Source organism: Magnolia sinica, chromosome 15, assembly GCF_029962835.1.
Source record: "Magnolia sinica isolate HGM2019 chromosome 15, MsV1, whole genome shotgun sequence".
Lineage (NCBI taxonomy): Eukaryota > Viridiplantae > Streptophyta > Magnoliopsida > Magnoliales > Magnoliaceae > Magnolia > Magnolia sinica.
Window position 1 is genome coordinate 4,075,763 of NC_080587.1, and position 14,466 is coordinate 4,090,228.

The 14,466-nt window shown below is 37.6% G+C and overlaps 1 protein-coding gene across 1 annotated transcript in view; it reads left to right on the forward strand.

Annotated features, from left to right (window-relative positions):
* LOC131228094 (uncharacterized 38.1 kDa protein-like) overlaps positions 1-14,466 on the forward strand; it is a 112,409-nt gene that overhangs the window by 91,251 nt on the left and 6,692 nt on the right. The gene's annotated exons all lie outside the window — the stretch shown is intronic.

The following is a 14,466-nucleotide window of genomic DNA, read 5'->3' on the forward strand; positions in this document are numbered from 1 at the left end:
AGTTGATTCCATCTCTTGTGCTTTCGTTTTTCGTATTGGATTCTCTTGCTTTGTGTAGTGGTTTTTTCCTCAAAGATTTTTTTTTTTTTTGCATAAATCATTGTATTTCTTCGTGATTACTTATGTAACGCATGTCTCTATTACGTGTTTGAATTTTCTCTAAGGTTGCTTTCATGCCTAATGTAGGGTGGTTGTGTGTAACAAGTGGTGTCAAAGTATAGGCTATTACGTTGGGATTTTAGATCGAATCTTAGACTCGACTTCTAAAAAATCAAATGTTAAATATGAAAAAAATTACAGAAAATAATAATTTTAAATTATAGAGGTTAAAGATGAAAGCTCTCCTAATTCAGCAAGAGCTGTAATATATGCACTCCTTGACGAAGGGAGATGTCCTGAAACTAGGAAGGAGAGGGATTAAGAAGACTTAGATCAAAAGACGATGAGCACAATTCAATTATATTTAGCAGATAATGTCTTATACAATGTGATAAATGAGATGATTGCCTTATTATGAGCTAAGTTGGAGAATATAAATATACATGTGCTAAGGTTCTGTGGGTTCCGTAAAGATGACGTTGACAAATCCACTAAGTCCATCTGTTTTTTAAGACCACAATATGGTAGGATTCTAAAAATCAGGCTGATCCAAAAATCAGGTGGGCCACCACAAACAAAATAGTGAAAATAAAAACACCATATTGTGGTGTTTCACTAAAAAATTCCTCCAAGTTGATAATATTCCAGAAATATCCTTTGACTTCTCATATTTAGTAAAACATTTTTAGAGTGAAAAGTCTAATTTATCCTTAAAACGAATTAGGCACGATCTAAAACTTTTAGCACTACAAAATCAAGGCGGATCTTAACTTGATGTATTTCCATAATCTGATCCAATCACCATTTACTGACACTAATCTTAGGTGTATATCTCAAAAAATTGGTAATTCAAGTGGACCATAAGATTGAAAATATTGTAAAGGATGAGGAAATAGTATATAAGTGATGTCCACCCTCCAAATTGTTTCCCTTGATGTAGCCCACCTAAATCACGGAATGTCCTGAATTTTAAGCCCTAGGTCTAAATGTTTTTATAGTAATGGATTTCACATAATCATCATGGTGGGCTGTTGAAAACCTTTAATCTATGCTGGACAAGAATCTTCAATAGGATCAATAGTCCAATATATTTGATTGAGAAAATCCTTATTTTTTTCTTTTATTCATTGGACGGTTTTTTGGAGGATCTTTGATCCCATCAGGGATGCTTCGATCCTATTGATAGGCACAAGCCGTCGATAGGACTCGATCCCATCGACAGAATTGCACGATTTTGCATAAGTGCAGGTTTTGTTTATAATTTTGTGAGGGACTATATAAGTAGCTTTTAATTCGAAATTATAATAATATTCGGATAGAAAAAACATGTCTAGGGTTTTGGAGAAGAGAGCTAAAGTTTTTTTACTTTAGAAATTCATCCTGAGAGATGGGGGCTTGATTGTAAGTTGATTCCATCTCTTGTGCTTTCGTTTTTCGTATTGGATTCTCTTGCTTTGTGTAGTGGTTTTTTCCTCAAAGATTTTTTTTTTTTTGCATAAATCATTGTATTTCTTCGTGATTACTTATGTAACGCATGTCTCTATTACGTGTTTGAATTTTCTCTAAGGTTGCTTTCATGCCTAATGTAGGGTGGTTGTGTGTAACAAGTGGTGTCAAAGTATAGGCTATTACGTTGGGATTTTAGATCGAATCTTAGACTCGACTTCTAAAAAATCAAATGTTAAATATGAAAAAAATTACAGAAAATAATAATTTTAAATTATAGAGGTTAAAGATGAAAGCTCTCCTAATTCAGCAAGAGCTGTAATATATGCACTCCTTGACGAAGGGAGATGTCCTGAAACTAGGAAGGAGAGGGATTAAGAAGACTTAGATCAAAAGACGATGAGCACAATTCAATTATATTTAGCAGATAATGTCTTATACAATGTGATAAATGAGATGATTGCCTTATTATGAGCTAAGTTGGAGAATATAAATATACATGTGCTAAGGTTCTGTGGGTTCCGTAAAGATGACGTTGACAAATCCACTAAGTCCATCTGTTTTTTAAGACCACAATATGGTAGGATTCTAAAAATCAGGCTGATCCAAAAATCAGGTGGGCCACCACAAACAAAATAGTGAAAATAAAAACACCATATTGTGGTGTTTCACTAAAAAATTCCTCCAAGTTGATAATATTCCAGAAATATCCTTTGACTTCTCATATTTAGTAAAACATTTTTAGAGTGAAAAGTCTAATTTATCCTTAAAACGAATTAGGCACGATCTAAAACTTTTAGCACTACAAAATCAAGGCGGATCTTAACTTGATGTATTTCCATAATCTGATCCAATCACCATTTACTGACACTAATCTTAGGTGTATATCTCAAAAAATTGGTAATTCAAGTGGACCATAAGATTGAAAATATTGTAAAGGATGAGGAAATAGTATATAAGTGATGTCCACCCTCCAAATTGTTTCCCTTGATGTAGCCCACCTAAATCACGGAATGTCCTGAATTTTAAGCCCTAGGTCTAAATGTTTTTATAGTAGTGGATTTCACATAATCATCATGGTGGGCTGTTGAAAACCTTTAATCTATGCTGGACAAGAATCTTCAATAGGATCAATAGTCCAATATATTTGATTGAGAAAATCCTTATTTTTTTCTTTTATTCATTGGACGGTTTTTTGGAGGATCTTTGATCCCATCAGGGATGCTTCGATCCTATTGATAGGCACAAGCCGTCGATAGGACTCGATCCCATCGACAGAATTGCACGATTTTGCATAAGTGCAGGTTTTGTTTATAATTTTGTGAGGGACTATATAAGTAGCTTTTAATTCGAAATTATAATAATATTCGGATAGAAAAAACATGTCTAGGGTTTTGGAGAAGAGAGCTAAAGTTTTTTTACTTTAGAAATTCATCCTGAGAGATGGGGGCTTGATTGTAAGTTGATTCCATCTCTTGTGCTTTCGTTTTTCGTATTGGATTCTCTTGCTTTGTGTAGTGGTTTTTTCCTCAAAGATTTTTTTTTTTTTTGCATAAATCATTGTATTTCTTCGTGATTACTTATGTAACGCATGTCTCTATTACGTGTTTGAATTTTCTCTAAGGTTGCTTTCATGCCTAATGTAGGGTGGTTGTGTGTAACAAGTGGTGTCAAAGTATAGGCTATTACGTTGGGATTTTAGATCGAATCTTAGACTCGACTTCTAAAAAATCAAATGTTAAATATGAAAAAAATTACAGAAAATAATAATTTTAAATTATAGAGGTTAAAGATGAAAGCTCTCCTAATTCAGCAAGAGCTGTAATATATGCACTCCTTGACGAAGGGAGATGTCCTGAAACTAGGAAGGAGAGGGATTAAGAAGACTTAGATCAAAAGACGATGAGCACAATTCAATTATATTTAGTAGATAATGTCTTATACAATGTGATAAATGAGATGATTGCCTTATTATGAGCTAAGTTTGAGAATATAAATATACATGTGCTAAGGTTCTGTGGGTTCCGTAAAGATGACGTTGACAAATCCACTAAGTCCATCTGTTTTTTAAGACCACAATATGGTAGGATTCTAAAAATCAGGCTGATCCAAAAATCAGGTGGGCCACCACAAACAAAATAGTGAAAATAAAAACACCATATTGTGGTGTTTCACTAAAAAATTCCTCCAAGTTGATAATATTCCAGAAATATCCTTTGACTTCTCATATTTACTAAAACATTTTTAGAGTGAAAAGTCTAATTTATCCTTAAAACGAATTAGGCACAATCTAAAACTTTTAGCACTACAAAATCAAGGCGGATCTTAACTTGATGTATTTCCATAATCTGATCCAATCACCATTTACTGACACTAATCTTAGGTGTATATCTCAAAAAATTGGTAATTTAAGTGGACCATAAGATTGAAAATATTGTAAAGGATGAGGAAATAGTATATAAGTGATGTCCACCCTCCAAATTGTTTCCCTTGATGTAGCCCACCTAAATCACGGAATGTCCTGAATTTTAAGCCCTAGGTCTAAATGTTTTTATAGTAGTGGATTTCACATAATCATCATGGTGGGCTGTTGAAAACCTTTAATCTATGCTGGACAAGAATCTTCAATAGGATCAATAGTCCAATATATTTGATTGAGAAAATCCTTATTTTTTTCTTTTATTCATTGGACGGTTTTTTGGAGGATCTTTGATCCCATCAGGGATGCTTCGATCCTATTGATAGGCACAAGCCGTCGATAGGACTCGATCCCATCGACAGAATTGCACGATTTTGCATAAGTGCAGGTTTTGTTTATAATTTTGTGAGGGACTATATAAGTAGCTTTTAATTCGAAATTATAATAATATTCGGATAGAAAAAACATGTCTAGGGTTTTGGAGAAGAGAGCTAAAGTTTTTTTACTTTAGAAATTCATCCTGAGAGATGGGGGCTTGATTGTAAGTTGATTCCATCTCTTGTGCTTTCGTTTTTCGTATTGGATTCTCTTGCTTTGTGTAGTGGTTTTTTCCTCAAAGATTTTTTTTTTTTTGCATAAATCATTGTATTTCTTCGTGATTACTTATGTAACGCATGTCTCTATTACGTGTTTGAATTTTCTCTAAGGTTGCTTTCATGCCTAATGTAGGGTGGTTGTGTGTAACAAGTGGTGTCAAAGTATAGGCTATTACGTTGGGATTTTAGATCGAATCTTAGACTCGACTTCTAAAAAATCAAATGTTAAATATGAAAAAAATTACAGAAAATAATAATTTTAAATTATAGAGGTTAAAGATGAAAGCTCTCCTAATTCAGCAAGAGCTGTAATATATGCACTCCTTGACGAAGGGAGATGTCCTGAAACTAGGAAGGAGAGGGATTAAGAAGACTTAGATCAAAAGACGATGAGCACAATTCAATTATATTTAGCAGATAATGTCTTATACAATGTGATAAATGAGATGATTGCCTTATTATGAGCTAAGTTGGAGAATATAAATATACATGTGCTAAGGTTCTGTGGGTTCCGTAAAGATGACGTTGACAAATCCACTAAGTCCATCTGTTTTTTAAGACCACAATATGGTAGGATTCTAAAAATCAGGCTGATCCAAAAATCAGGTGGGCCACCACAAACAAAATAGTGAAAATAAAAACACCAAAACCATTTTAAAGCTAACCATGATGTTTATATGCCACCCAAATCAATCATGTGGTTATTACCACTAAGATAAAATGCAGGAATAGATATCATCCTAGTACAAAACTTTTGTCACCGTAGGCATTCAATTCCCACTGTTTCATGTGGTATGGCCCACATGAGTTTTAGATTTGCCTGATTTTTAGATTCTTATTCTAATATGATCTTTAAAAACAGGTGGACAGAGTGGAGTTGTAACGGACATCTCTGCAAGCCTCACACATCATCAGGGGCACATGCAATCCACTCTCCTTCAGAGGTAGAGCTGGGCATCGGTCCTGGTCGGATCGGATTAGGTTCAACTCGACCTGATCCGAAATTCTACAGGCTTGACCCGAATCCGATTCGATCCGTGGCCGGATCTGAGTCACATGATTCGGACAGATCCGATGGATGGTTTTCGTGACTCGAACAGTGTCCAACTCGGTTAGGAAAACCGAGTCGGATCGGGTTGAGTAGAATTCGGATATATAAATTTAATTAAATTGTTTCATGTGGTGTGGTCTACTTTAACCTTTAATATACCTACGTTTTATACTCAATAGTTAAAATAATATGTAAAAATTGATGAACGGCTTAGATAAAACATACACATCAAGGTGGGCCCTACATGGGTATGAAAGAACTTTCAATCTAACGTACCGAGCGACGAGCGTTTTTATTAAATCTTACGTGTAATGCACGAAAATAAAAGATTCAAAGTACTTGCCTTTTACGCAAGCGGAGCTGTACTGGGTAATTTCTTAAGCCAAGTGAGTAAGGTCTGTACATCTAATCATAGGGTATGTGTTATATCAAAACCGTTCATCCATTTTCCAACCTCATCTTAAGGCTTGAGACAAAAAAAAGACAGATCTAACTATCGAGTGGACCACACGAATGATTTAACAGTGAGAATTATTCTCTGCTGCTAATTGTGGTGTGGGCCACATGATCTTTGGATATTATTTATTTTTTTCATAATACTTTATAATTATCTCTAAAAGTATATGAACGGTGTAGATATTATAAATACATCACTGTGGGGGCCATAACTTTGATCTCCTTTGAACCGTCCGTACCGCACGGCGCTCAAGGAGTGCCTCCTCGCCAGACGTATTACAGTTGTACGCTGGAAACGGACTGGCTACTCCCCTGGCCACTGGACGTCCGTACTCTGTGGGCCCCACCATGATGTGTGTATTTCATCCATGCCCTTCATCTATTTTTATAGATCATTTTAAGTCATTAGAAGAAAAAAAAGGTATATTAAAATCTCAAGTGGACCACATTATAGAAAACAGTGTTGAATAAATTTTGACCATTAAAAACGTTATGTAGGCCATAAAAGTTTTCGATCAAGCTGATATTTATTTTTTCCCTTCATCTGGGTCCTCATGACTTAGATCAACATATTTTATACAATTTATATGTTTTATCCACATCATCCATTTATTTTTAGGAAAATTAGGGTAAAAAATAAAAAAAATATTTTATACTACCCGTTCGCCTATCAGTTCGGGTCTGTTCGGTGCAGTTCGGGTCCCATCGGTTCGGGTATACGGGTCGAGTCGGTCCGAATAGAGGTCTATTTGGACCCGAGCCGAAAAAAATCGGATCTGGAAACCACAACCCGATCAGGCCCGATCTTGGCCGTCGGTTCTGTTCGGAACGGGCCAGATCGGGTCGGATTGGGTCGGATCCACCGGATCGGGTCACAAATGCACACCTCTATTCAGAGGATTAGGTGAGATCCCGGCCTCACCTAAGATGGTGCGTCCCATACCAGGGGGCCACCTTTATGTATCTATTTTGAATCTTTACCATCCATATGTTTCCCGGATCATTTCAGCACATGATCCAGAAAATAAGAAGATCCAAATCTCAGGTGAACCATACTCTATAAAACAGTGGTGATTGAACACCCTGCCATTCAAAACTTCTTTAAGGCAGGCTTTAATGATTACATAGTGTTTATTTGTCATCCAATCCGTTGATAAGGTCACATAAGCCTGGATGAAGAGAATCCATTAAAAGGGTCATATAAGCCTGGATGAAGGGAAAAAAAACAAACATCAGCTTGATCCAAAGCTTTTATGGCCCGTTAATAGTCAAGCACCACTGTTTCCAATCATATGGTCCACCTAATAATGGGATCTGTTTCTCATTTTTGGAATCATGAACTAAAATGATATGGAAGAAAAGGTTAGACGGCCTGGATACAGAATATATATATCAAGGTGGCCCCATGTAAGGGACGAACCCTCTTGGGTGAAGTAGGACGCGGGCTAGTGGTCGGTGCTATGTGGACCCTACCATGATGTATGTGTTTTATCCACGCCATCCATCCATTTTGAAAGATAATTTTAGGTCTTGATCCCAAACATGAGGTAGATCTAAATCTCAGGTGGACCACACCATGGGAAAACAGTAGTGATTGAATATCCACCATTAAAAACCTCCTAGGCCCACTGTAATGGTTATTTGACATCTAACTTGTTGATTAGGTCATACGGACGTGGATGAATGAAAAAATATTTATATCAGCTTGATCCAAAACTTTCGTGGCTGGTGGTCGTTCAATCAACACTGCGTGGTCCATTTTAGATTTAGATCAACCTTATGTTTGGGATCATCGCATAAAATGATGTGTAAGAATTGGTGGACGGCATGGATGAAATATATACATTGTAGTGTGGCCCACGGAGCAGGGACGACTAGTAATTGGCCAGTGGAAGGGGGAGTAGCCAATCCCTTTCCTCTTACGTCAGGGTCTCACCTAATCCACTGCTCCTCGATAATGCCTGCCATCATTTCAACTGTCTTGATAAAAGCTTTACTGTCGGCCATAGTGTGTAACAGCACATGCGATGCAGTTTGACGCTTTTTGCATGATTGAATGGTGGGCCTGAGGCATTTATTAAGGTGGTCTTAATATCACCCATGCTTACCAATCGGACGCGGTTTAGCTGGTGTTGAGCTTAAAATTGAGGCAGATTCGAATATGAGGTGAACCAAACTGGAAGAAACAACGGAGATTGTCGTGTTGTAAATTTTTTGGGGGCTGCAGAGGTTTTGGATCAAACTAATATTAGTGTTTTTATTTTCCCTCCATGTTAGTTAGCGGGACCTTTTCGACAAGTTAGATGGCAAATAAAGTAAATTTTAATGGTAGATTTTTAATTAAAAATATTTTCCTGTGGTGTGGTCCACTTGAGATTTGGATTTTCCCCATTTCTAGCATCATGCTCCAAAATGAGCTATCAAAATGGATGGGCAGCATGGATAAAACATATACATCATGGTGGGTGCATAGAGCTTTGACACTAAGTAGCTGGCTAGTGCTGTGGTCACTAGCCGCGTCCAAATCAACCCCGGCCCTACAAACAGTGGTACCGAACTGGAGATGGAATTTGGCACGAAAATCACACCACTTAAATAATCCTAACTATCTCATTAGTGTTGCCCGTCAAATGGACGGTTAGATGAGTTAAGTGTGTGAGAGAGAGGTGGTACGGATAGGGCTAAAAGTTGGGCGGGTTCAACCCGATCCACCCGTGACCGACCCGACATTAGGTTAGGCTCGGGCAAGATATATCGGGTCCAATCTCAAGCTTGGGCTATACAAACACCAACCCAATAAAACTTAGGTGGGGCTCGAGTTGAGGTCTCGGGTTGCCCGACCCAACCCGAACCCGATCAATATATAAGTTACTTATAAATTATAATTGAATGTGGAATGTTTGTGTCGAAGGCACACTAGTGATGTCGGATCTCATTTGTCCACGTCATTTCCAAGGACTTAAGCTAACAAGATATGCCAGATTTCTCTCCCAAATAGATTGCGCGCTATGCTACATGACTTTTAAAGGAGTAGTTGTCCTATATTTTAGCTTGTTTTTTTAAAGAAAAAAATGAAGCTCTTTATGGCGAATAATCACATATATATTAATAAAATCATAGATACAAAAAATAAATCCTATATTAAAATATAATAAACTAATGTAATAACAAAAATATTAGCACGTATACTCGACCAACCCAATCAACCTGACCGAGTCCGCTTGGGTTGGGCTTGGGTTAAGAATTCCCAACCCGAGGTTGGATTGGGTTAGGGTTGAGGTACAGGAACCTTGAGTTGGGTTAGGGTTGAGCACCAACCAGACCCAACCTGCTCGTCTTTCAGCCCTAGGTACGGACCCTCCACCGCACATTTTTTACACATGGCGTAGAACACCCAATCATATGGGCCACTATGTCGTAATTATAAAATCCTTTCCCTCCAGTAGGTTTTATACAAGGTTTTAACTCTGTAGATAAAAAACCAGTGATCCACAACCAACGTAGGGCCCATCAAATGGAAAAGTGGGAATAGATTCTAATTGTAGGTTTTTGTGGGGTACCATCAAAACCTGGTAGGAAACTCGTATGAATATATTCTAATAGTAGGTTCATGCACACTGCTTTGATGCTGACTCAATAAAAGTGTAGTTGGTACTTAAAAGAAGCCCCAGGATTGGAGTTCCATCCAAGCCGTCCGTTTTAGTACAAAATCTCAAAGATGCTAGGTCAAGCTGTGTGGGCCCTACCATGATGTATGTCAAACATCAACACTGTGCATTTGATGGGTCCCTTTTAAATTATGGGATATCCCAAATATAAGCTGTATACGGAACTCCGGTGGACCATACCATCTAAAATCATGCGAAGACATGACTAAAACATATAAAAGCACTTTGCAGGGCCCACCTGAAATTTGGATGCTTCTGAAACTTGGTCTGACCCCTCATCCAAGTGGGACACGCATAATGGATGGGCTGGATTTGTGAACCACGTCTCGGTGGGCCCAAAAAATGGTTATGAATGTTTTAATGGAGGGTAACCCCTCTTAACTTTTGTATGTGGTGTGGCCCACAAAAATAACAGATTGATTTGATTTTTAATACCTAGGCCCACTATGGAATAGTGCATCTGACTAATGGGGTAGATGTTAGACATACATCATGATGGGGCTCACACAGCTTGACCTAATGGGGAGTTCCCATGAGCTCAACCGTATAGAACCTTTTCCACATATATATATATATTAAAGACAAAGCTACTCAGTACTGTATATGTATATGGTACAGATTTTTCATATCTTGCCTGGGGTCATCCTTGTTAGACTTTCGCTGGGATGCGGATTGGTTACCGCCTGTCCCTAGCTCGGCACAGACTGACCCTCTGAGGGGGCACAATAATGTATGGGTTTCATCCACACCATCTATTCATTTTATCATATCAGTTTAGGGTGGAAGCCCAAAAATGATGTAGATTCAAGAATCAAGTTGACCACACCAAAGGAAGCTGTGGGATAATTTTATCCACTGCTAAAACCTTCTTAGGACTCACTGTGACTTTTATTTGCCATCCAAAGTATTCAGAGAGTCAACCTGAAAAGTTTGATACAAAGCTACCTTGGCCCTGAAAAGTTTTCAATGGTAGGTGTTTAATCCCCAATGTGTGGTCCACTTGAGCCTTGAATCCGAGTCTTTTTTTTTTTTGGAATGATACCCTAAAATGATATGTAAAAATGGATAGATCCTGTGGATAAAAGCCATATATCACAATGGCCCTCAGATCCCCCATATCCCCCGCATGTGCAAGGTGGGGATGGACTAGGTGGTAGTAACCAATCTATGTTGGCCCGCTGCACCTTTCAAAGGGTTACGAATTGACCCAAGGTCGGGGTAGTGATGCGGGGATGAACGTGATGAGGATAACTACTCCGAATCCACGGAGCTTCTCTAGACTCCTCATAGAGACTTCTCGAATCCACGAGGAAAGAAAGCAGAAAATAGAAATAAATTCTAATAAATTCGAAATTGATTAATTGATGAATAAAAACGAGTTTACAACCATTATAAATAGGGGTACTAAGCAATGAGAAAGAAATCAGAATCAAACTACAACTCAAACTCCTAGAATCCGTGACTTACTATAAATAGTAAACTTACTATTTACAGACAGCCGTGATGTCTACTAGTGTGCAAGGTTTTCGGCCAAAAATAGTAAGTGTCCTATTTGGCTTCACCAAACCGTTCTCCTAATTATTCTGAGCTCTTTTCACGTTGGACACAACTCCTAAAGCCCGACGGATGAAGAGTTATAATCAAACTAAAACTTACTATTTATAGTAAAAATGAAATTAAAACAGGAAAACGACCGTCGATCCATGGGTTTTTCACAATTCCGGGCTGCATAACCCGGCGTAGCAGGGTTGGTTGGCTAAAGTAGCTCATTCTACCCCAAGATCATATATTTTACGTCAGATAACTCGTTCCGGATTATGAGATACGCCTGATCTAAGGTCCGACGGTCTAGATCACTTCTATCGTTGAGCGGGCCTTTTCTGCTCCATCTTGGCCATGAAACTGTCTGCGACCCGCTCTACATCAGGTAGGCAGGGTCTAACCATGTATCGGTTTGTGCACACCATTCATTTATTTTATATATCTTTTAAGATATTAGACAAAAAATAAAGCAAATCAAAGGCACAAAATGTACTAAACCAATGAAGCAACAGTGATAATAACACCCACAATTGAAACCTTCATAAGGCTCGTGATGATTATTTTCCATCTAACCCGTTCATAAGATCACACAGGCCTGGATGAAGGTTCTTGGTCGCTTGGTTTGTTTTTAATTATGTGGGTGTGCCAGAATTGATATAATGACTCGATTCAAACTGATCAATTTTGACTCTAAAAGTTAAAATAGGCAGATACGTCCAATATGAAAGTATATAACCAAAATCTAATAAGATTAGTTGCTTACTCAACCACTTGCAAAAGTTTATAATAATTAGATGACAATCAAATGGTATAGTTCTTCCTTTGAAGGTGGGTTATTTTATGCTTTTCACAAGAAAAGACTCTCAGAATACTAGCTTAAATTGGACAAAAGAAAAAACTTACAATTAGTTATTGAGAGCGACTACAAGAATGTGTCTCTTGAAAGAACTGCTTGATATTAGATAGAAAACAAATCCAGCATATGAACTTAGAGTTAGATTTCAATTAAAAATTATAGCTAAGGATTACCGCTACTTTAATACTGCTACTCTTAGGATAAGCTAAAATGAAAGATAAATTTGATTGAATTATAATTTGATAGATTATTTGTTGTGTTGGATTAAGTTGTTGGTTGTCTATCACATGTTACAGTAGCCGAAAATCATTTTTATAGATCATTCTCTCATCTAAACTCTTAATTTATTATGTTTTCATTTTGTGATTATTCCTCTTAAATTGGCCAAAATTTGTTTCTATCGGCCGCCTTCCATTTCTAGATGCTTGACCACGATTCGATTTCTCAGCCGCAATTCACTTCTAGAAACTTGACCGCTCATTCTGCTTTTATATGACTTTCGTCCGTTCATTTCGCTTCTAGACGGCTCTTTCTACTCAATCTACTTTTTTGGACACTCCTTGGCCACTCAGCTTACTTTTGGACACCACTTAACATGCTTTTGACACTTCTCGGCCACCTCCTAAAGCCTCCTATCTTATATATCATCATGTCAATTATGATTCAATAAAAAGTACTCTAAATATCTTTGAATATCCTTGGTATGATATATCTTTCTTTAGCTATAACATGTCCTTTTTAATTAGGTTTTCCAAAAACAATTAATGATAGGGAATGACAAGTATAAGCCAAAAAATGAGGTAGGTTCTCAAGCCAACCACATCACATGAAATGCTGTTAATTGAACTCCCACTGTTAAAAACTCTTTGGGTGTCACAAAAGTTATCGATGGAGTTGATATTTGTTTGTTTGTTTTTTTTTTAATTCTTTCTATCATCCATGTCTGTATGACCTAATCAGTATATTGGATGTCAAATAAACATTACAATAGGCCCAAGGAGGATTTTAATGATGGACATTCAATTACTATATGCACTCTACCTGATATTTAAATCTGCCTCTTTTTCTTGGATTTTTATTTTTATTTTTTTGATATTTAAATCTGCTTCTTTTTCTGGATCAATTCCTAAAATAATTTGGAAAAATAAATGAAATATATAGGTAAAATATATAAACCATGGTGGGCCACAGTGCACTTGGCCAGTGTCATCCTCACCCGCAAAATCTTATACCTACTGGCCAATTGGCTAGTGTCAGCTCACCCGCAAAACCTTATCCCAAAAATTGTTAGGCAGGAATTGGTTACCACCAATCGCAGGGTATAAGATAGAGACTAATGGTCCTGCAAGGGTTCTGCCGTGCCCACTACAATATATGTGTCTTATCCACACTGTCCATTTATTTTGAAAAATTATTTTATGGCATGAGCCCATAAAAAGGTTAGAGTAGACCACACCACATTAAGTATTGGTAATAGTAAGGCCCACTGTTGAAACCTCACTGTTTCTTGTGGTGTGGTCCACTTAAACTTTTCATCTGCCTCCTTTTCGTGGCCCTCCTTAAAATAATTTATCAAAATATATGGACGGTGTGGATAAAAAGCATACATCAATATTGGCCCACGGAGCCCATGTCAGGACTGTCAGTCTCTAGCTAGGTACATGTGAGGGTAGTATCAATCACTACTATTTCTTATTTTGTGGCTCATTTGAATAATGGATCTGATTCATTTTTGAGCTATCAATGTAACAAGAGTTGGAGAAATTTATGTACGGAATGGATTTTACATGGACATCTCTGTTGACTCCACAGGGCTTAATTTGTTGGATGGTCTCGATTGATGCATATCAAGCATTGGAAAATTTCGCTTCCCTACTCTTGCTCGGGTGGTAGACTCTCAGGAGTTTCGACACCCGTTGATAAGGGTTCGAGAATCCATAGGTGGTGAAATTCCACTAGCGTGAGTGTGTGGGGTGTGTGCGCGTGTGTTAGAAAAAAAAAAAAACAAACAAAAGCGTGGGAAAATTTCGCTTACGGACATCTCTCATCTCTCTCTCTCTCTCTCTCTCTCTCTCTCTCTCTCGTTTCTTCGATCATCACTCTCTCCCTTTCAATTTCCCGCTATCTGATCGCTCTCCGTCTAAATTTCCTTCAATCTAATCCCTCTCTCTCATCTCTATCTCTCCTCATTTCTTCGATCATCGGTCTCTCCCTCCCAATTACCTGCAGTCTCATCGGTCTCTCCCTCTCAATTCCTACATCTCTCTCTCTCTCTCTCTCTCTCTCTCTCTCTCTCTCTCTCTCTCTCATTTTTCTGGGGATTAGGAGCTCTC